This window comes from Gopherus flavomarginatus, chromosome 9 (assembly GCF_025201925.1).
Source record: "Gopherus flavomarginatus isolate rGopFla2 chromosome 9, rGopFla2.mat.asm, whole genome shotgun sequence".
Classification (NCBI taxonomy): Eukaryota; Metazoa; Chordata; order Testudines; family Testudinidae; genus Gopherus; species Gopherus flavomarginatus.
Genome location: NC_066625.1, coordinates 1,824,367 through 1,830,366, shown reverse-complemented (window position 1 = coordinate 1,830,366; position 6,000 = coordinate 1,824,367).

The window sequence follows — 6,000 nt, the reverse complement described above, 5'->3', positions numbered from 1 at the left end:
GGTCCATCAACCACAGCCTCAGGTCGGACGGGCACTGCTCGTACAGGTGCTCCAGTATGAATAGGTCAAGCAGGTCCTCTTTAGTTTGGGCCCCAGCTGTCCACTTGCGGGCATACCCCTGCGCCCGGTTGACCAGTTGTAGGTATGTAACCTCACGGGTTTTACGCTGGCTCCGGAACTTTTTCCGGTACATCTCAGGAGTCAGCCCAAACTCGCGGAGCAGGGCCTGTTTGAACAGTTCGTAGTCCCCTGCCTCCGCCCCTTTCAGTCGGCTGTACACCTCCACGGCTGTGGAGTCCAGTAAGGGGGTGAGAACTGTGATCCTGTCTGCAGGGTCAACCCTGTGCAGCTCGCAGGCATTCTCAAAGGCCGTCAGGAAGGTATCTATGTCCTCCCCCTCCTTACGCCGGGGCAGCAAGTGCTTATCAAAGCTCTTTGTAGGCTTGGGTCCCCCCTCACTCACCGCAGCTGGGGCCTCACTGCTCCTCAGCTGGGCCAGGTCCAGCTCATGTTTACGCTGTTTCTCCTTCTCCTCCCGCTCATGTTTACGCTGGTTCTCCTTCTCCTCCTGCTCACGCTGGCGCTGGTTCTCCTCATGTTCACGCTGTTTCGCCTTCTCCTCCAGCTCTCGCCTCTTTAACTCGAGCTCCTCCCGTCTCAGCTCCCTTTTATATTCCAGCCGCATCCGCTCCACGGATGCCGAGCGTTGCCGGGAGGATCCCCTGCTGGGGGGTGGGCTTCGCCGGGCAGATCCCCTGCTGGCCGGGGGTGTCACGGTGCCCTCGGTATACACTGGGCTCCTCCCCGCCCTTCCTCTACGCCTAGGAAGGGGGGGTCTCGGGAAGCCCTCGTCCGCCGGCTGACCACTCCCAGCGGGGACAGACACTGGTGCCTGCGCTGCATCTGCTCGGCTGCTTCCCTCAGCGACAGGGCTCCGTTCATTCATGCGGTCTCCCTCCTCCAGCTGGGCAATCAGCTGGTCCTTGGTGCGTCTCCCTGGGTGCAGCCCCCTCTGCTTGCACAGCTCCACCAGGTCACACTTGCGCCGCTTGGCATACATCTTCCTGCTGGCCACTCACAGGCCGGGGTGCTCGCCGCTCCCCACGGTTTCCAGGGGACCCCTAGTGCACCAGCCCTTCTTGAGGTCACCACCTCTCTGCCAGGGTCGAGCTGCCGACTCCTTCGCCCCTGGGACCGCTCGCTGCAATCCCCCGGGGGACCCTGTTACTGCAAAGTCCTTCTCACTGGGCACACACTCCCAGGGGTTAACCACCCCTTCGTTTTACTGCTCCCCAGTCACTTACTGCAGGAAGCGCCGTCCACGGGGTGCAGTATATCCCACCGCTGCCACCAGTTGTCACGGAGTGTGGGGGAGTCCGGCCCTGCACCCCTCTTCCTGGGACCCACAGTGACTCTCAGCCAGTCAGTAAAACAGAAGGTTTATTGGACAACAGGAACACAGGTTACAGCAGGGCTTGCAGGCACAGTCAGGACCCCTCCACCGAGTCCTTCTGGGCTTTCAGGGTGCTTGGATCCTAGCTAGGATACCCTGAATTCCGCCCATCCAGCCCCAAGCCCAAACTCAAACTGCTTCCCTCCTGCCACTCCCTTCCTTTGTCCCCTTTTCGGGCAAAGGTGTTGACCTTTTCCCTCCCTTACCTAGCTCAGGTTACAGGCTCTGGCATCGTCCATCTCCTAAAGTTCTCCCCTGCTTTCCCACTCCCCACACAGACAGTCCCTACTGCATTACACAGGGATGGATCACTTGATGATTCGCTGTTCTGTTCATTCCCTCTGGGGCACCTGGCATTGGCCACTGTCAGAAGATAGGACACTGGGCTGGATGGACCCTTGGTCTGACCCAGTATGGCGTTGAAATATTCTTATGTCTTGTAGTGTCTTGTCCAGTCCTATAGGGTACAGCTCATTCATCTTGGTTTGCTTCTAGCAAAATTCCTGCCTCTTCTCATATGATACTGCTCTTCCAGGTGTCATCCAAGATCCATTCTGAGAAAACAAGAGCGTTCTATACCAGCTGCTACAGCCCTCAACGCAGGGCACTGGGGGCTGGGCTCAGGTGGCCTGCTGGAGATGGATGGTGTGACTTCCATGTGGTATTCCGATGAGCGGAGCCATCTTTTCTGTATGAGATGTTGAGGAAGCTAGGAAGGATCATTTGAAATAGGAATTAGTGGTTTTAGTGGCTGTCTGTCTCTCCAATATTCCTGCATTGAGTACATCCCATTTCAAAGACTGTAGCAGAGCTACAAGTATATCTCCAGATATTTGGAGCAATTCCGTTGCTGCAATTTTTAGAGGAACAAAACAACAACAAAAAAAGGCAAAACTGTCTTGTCCTTGGCTCTGTGCCAGCTGTGGTGTCTCTCTCCTTCCACCAGGGCTGGGGCTCAGGTCCTGGGGTAGGACTGTCACCCACCTAGAGGACCCTCAATGGCAGGGAGATGATGCAAGGAAACAACTCGTGGCTCTAGAGTAAAGCTGGGCAAAATTATTTGGCTGAAATTGTTTTTCCCTGAAAAGTGCAGATTTGGATTGACCGAAATGTTTTGTGAATTTGCATCAAATTCACCAAATTGCTTTGGTTTGGAAAAAAAAAATCTGAAAAAATCTCAACATTCAGTTTCCACATTTTAAATTGAAATGTTTCAATTATTCAATTTTTAATTTTACTTCAACTAAGAACGGTTTAATGCCCTCAAAAAAAACAAATGTTTCATTTTAGATCAAATCAAACATTTTGTTAAACACTAAATTAATTTTTAGTTTTACTTTTTTGATTTGTGGAAAAATTCATCTTGCGGTTGGAAAACTCAGTTATTTGCTGGGCTTTGCAGCTGAGGATCTGATTGTCCCTGTGTTCTCTGGCACCTGAGCGAAGGTTGTTGTTATTCAGTGAAATTTGGGTGGCTTTCCCCACACAGCCATGCCCTGCTGCTCGTACATCTACCTCAGCCAGACTCAAGCCGGTCAGAGAACAGCAGCTGAAATGTGAATGAACTGGTTGTGATAATTAATCCTCCTTAACACTTACATAGCATTTTCTATTTCAAAGCACATTACAAGCATTCATTGATGCATCTGTTAACCATCTGGGGCCAACTGAAGTTTGGGATTTTTTGGTCAATTCTGCAGGCAGAGGAGGAGTCTGCTTTGTGTAATCCAATCCATCTGCATTTCTCCAGGTCCTGTCGCTCTGGTGTGTAGGCACTGGCTTGGTGGGTGACCTGGTCTACAGATTCAAGTACCAGTTCTTATTGCTAGTGACAAGGAAAGTGAGTCATAAATATTTACAGTTTTAATAAACCAAATGGCCTTTGCTGCAGATCAAGTTTTTAAGAAAACACCTCAGAGTCCAACTCTTTGCACTGAGCTCTGACTGTAAAGGCCACTTTATTGCTCACCATTGAACTGTGTCTGCAGCAGGGTGTTTTTACAACAATGTTCCCGCTCTGCTCCTGGTATATGCAATTTTAGGAGCCTAGTGTAGGCAGCTGTCAGGCTTCAGCAGCTGCTCTCAATGTTGTGCCAATTAGACTTTGTGTCAATTGCGCTGCTATTAGTTAGTATGGATAAAGCCCTTTAGATAGCGGCACCTTAGCTGTGCGAATAATCAAAAGAATATCTGAGAGCAAAATATTCTGTTTGCATGGTCAGATCATGTGGCTTGGTCTTCACAATATGTCCCGTTGGATATGAACAGAACATGAGGAACTATCTTGCCCAACTGGACAAATATTGGCTTGGTGTTTCTGATATTTAAGAGTGTCGGGAATCTAACCTTTAACTATGCTGATATTTAAATAGTGATAATTAAGGTTCAGGTTTAAAACCCCCTTGAGATGAAAGGGAAAAATTCAAATGATGTCCTATTGCTTCATGGCTCGATCTGCAGGCTCCCAGGACTCCTGTCTGTGCTCTGAACAGTCCTCTTTTCCCTAGGCATGTTTCTTAAGATGCTTGGCCCCACTTACCTTAATGAGGCATTTAACTTCAAAACTTGTTTGGGGACCATTGAAATGTAAGTGTTACCTTCTGGAGTGGTGGAGTTTTTAACCCCATTGGTGCTGGTGGAATGTGCTGGATGTGCTTCTTGGGAGCAGCTTTCAATGGAAAGTCCATTCAAACCATTGGGATATCAGGATGACTCCACAAACCTATGTTCTCAGGTGTCCTTGACATGGCTATTCAGTGGAAAAGCCTAGCAAGCCATTGTGTTCACCCCTAATTTACCAGGGGGTTGAGCTCTTCCTCTTCCCTTCAGCCTCCGAGGTGAGGCACTCCTGGTGGGTGGCCTAAGCAGGGAGGAATTTCTGTATCACTTTCCAGTCTGCCTCCAGCTGGAAACATCTTCACTTAACACAAAGGGCCATGGGCCAAACATGGTCCCCAGAGTGTGACAGCCTGGCTCATGGCTTCAGTAGGGAGTTTCCTGGCCTACAGTCTCAGAGGTGTGCCGTGTGTCTGCCCAAGGATGGAACCTCGTGCATTTGGACAGGCAGCGTAGTTGTTTGAGGGGTTAGTGAGTGGGAGTGCTCAGTTGGAAAGGGTGGGAAAGAGGGCAGGATTCATGGACAGTCTGGGCTAAATAGGCCAAGTTTGACATTCCGGGATTGCTGTGTAGCTGCATAGCCCTGGGAGATGTTGGGCAGCAAGCAGCTCAGAATGATAGTGTTGTTAGTGAGACAAAGGGAATAGCTTTTATTGGACCAACTTCTGCTGGTGAGACACAGAAGCTTTGGAGCCAGGGCCGGCGCTACCATTTAGGCAGCCTAGGCAATCGCCTAGGGCGCCAGAATAATTGATGGGCTCCGTTTTGCCGGAGGGGGCAGCAGGCAGCTCCGGTGGAGCCGCCGCAGTGGTGCCTGCGGACGGTCGGCTCCTCGCGCGGCTCCGGTGGACTGCCCGCAGGCACGACTGCGGCAGCTCCACCGGATCCGCGGAGCACCGGACCCTCCGCAGGCACCACTGCGGCAGCTCCACCGGAGCTGCGGGACCAGCGCATGGGGCGCCGAAATTGCCAGCCGCCTAGGGCGCTCAAACCCCTAGCGCCAGTCCTCTTTGGAGCCACAGCAAGCTCTTCTTCAGGACTCTCAGAGTCACAGGAAAGGAACACTCAGCATCACAGCAAAATGCCAGGTGGGACAGATTGTTCAGCATAGGTAGTTAGCACATGATGTAAGGGACCATTGAAGGTAGAGAGACCCATTAACACCTCTGCAGTTATAGGACAAAAATGGGGGTTAGTGGGTTATGGATCCTTGTAATAAGCTGTAAATCCAGTATCTCTAGTCAGTCCATGAGTTTTAGCATCTGGCTGGCAGAGTTATGAGTGTTAGCTCCTGGGCTCGTCTTTTGAAAGTGTTGTGCAGGTTTCCGTGGAGGCTGAGGACTGAAAGGTCAGATACAGAGTGACAGATAGACAGGTGGTTAGTGGCAGCTGGAGCTACACAGGACATGGATGATCTCTGGTTGGCTAATGGCTGTATCGTCAACACTAGGAATTGCATGTGGGGTTGTAGCCGTGTTGGTCCCAGGATATTAGAGAGACAAGAGGGTTGAGGTAATATCTGTTATTGGACCAACTTCTGTATGCGAGAGAGACCAGCTTTCAACACAGAGTCCTTCCTCAGGTCTGGGACACTCACTGTGTCGCTGCTAACTATGGGCTGTGAACAGATTATGTAGCATATGTCGTTAACACACTGTTTCAAAAGACCATTAATGGTGAAGTGGCCCATGAACACCCCTCCTCTCCTAGGGAGGAAATGGGGGGAGGAGCAGCTGAGACAGGTGTGTTAGTGGGTTACAGATTGTAATAAGTCATAAGTCCAGCGTCAATAGGAAGTCACAGCTCAAAAGCCAAATCAAAATAAACCCAGGAGAGTTACTTTCCCCCGAGCAGACATAGAGCCCCATACTCAATGCAGGCCCTTTCTTCTGGAAATGTGCATTACGGCAAGTGAGCAAGAAGATTTGCAC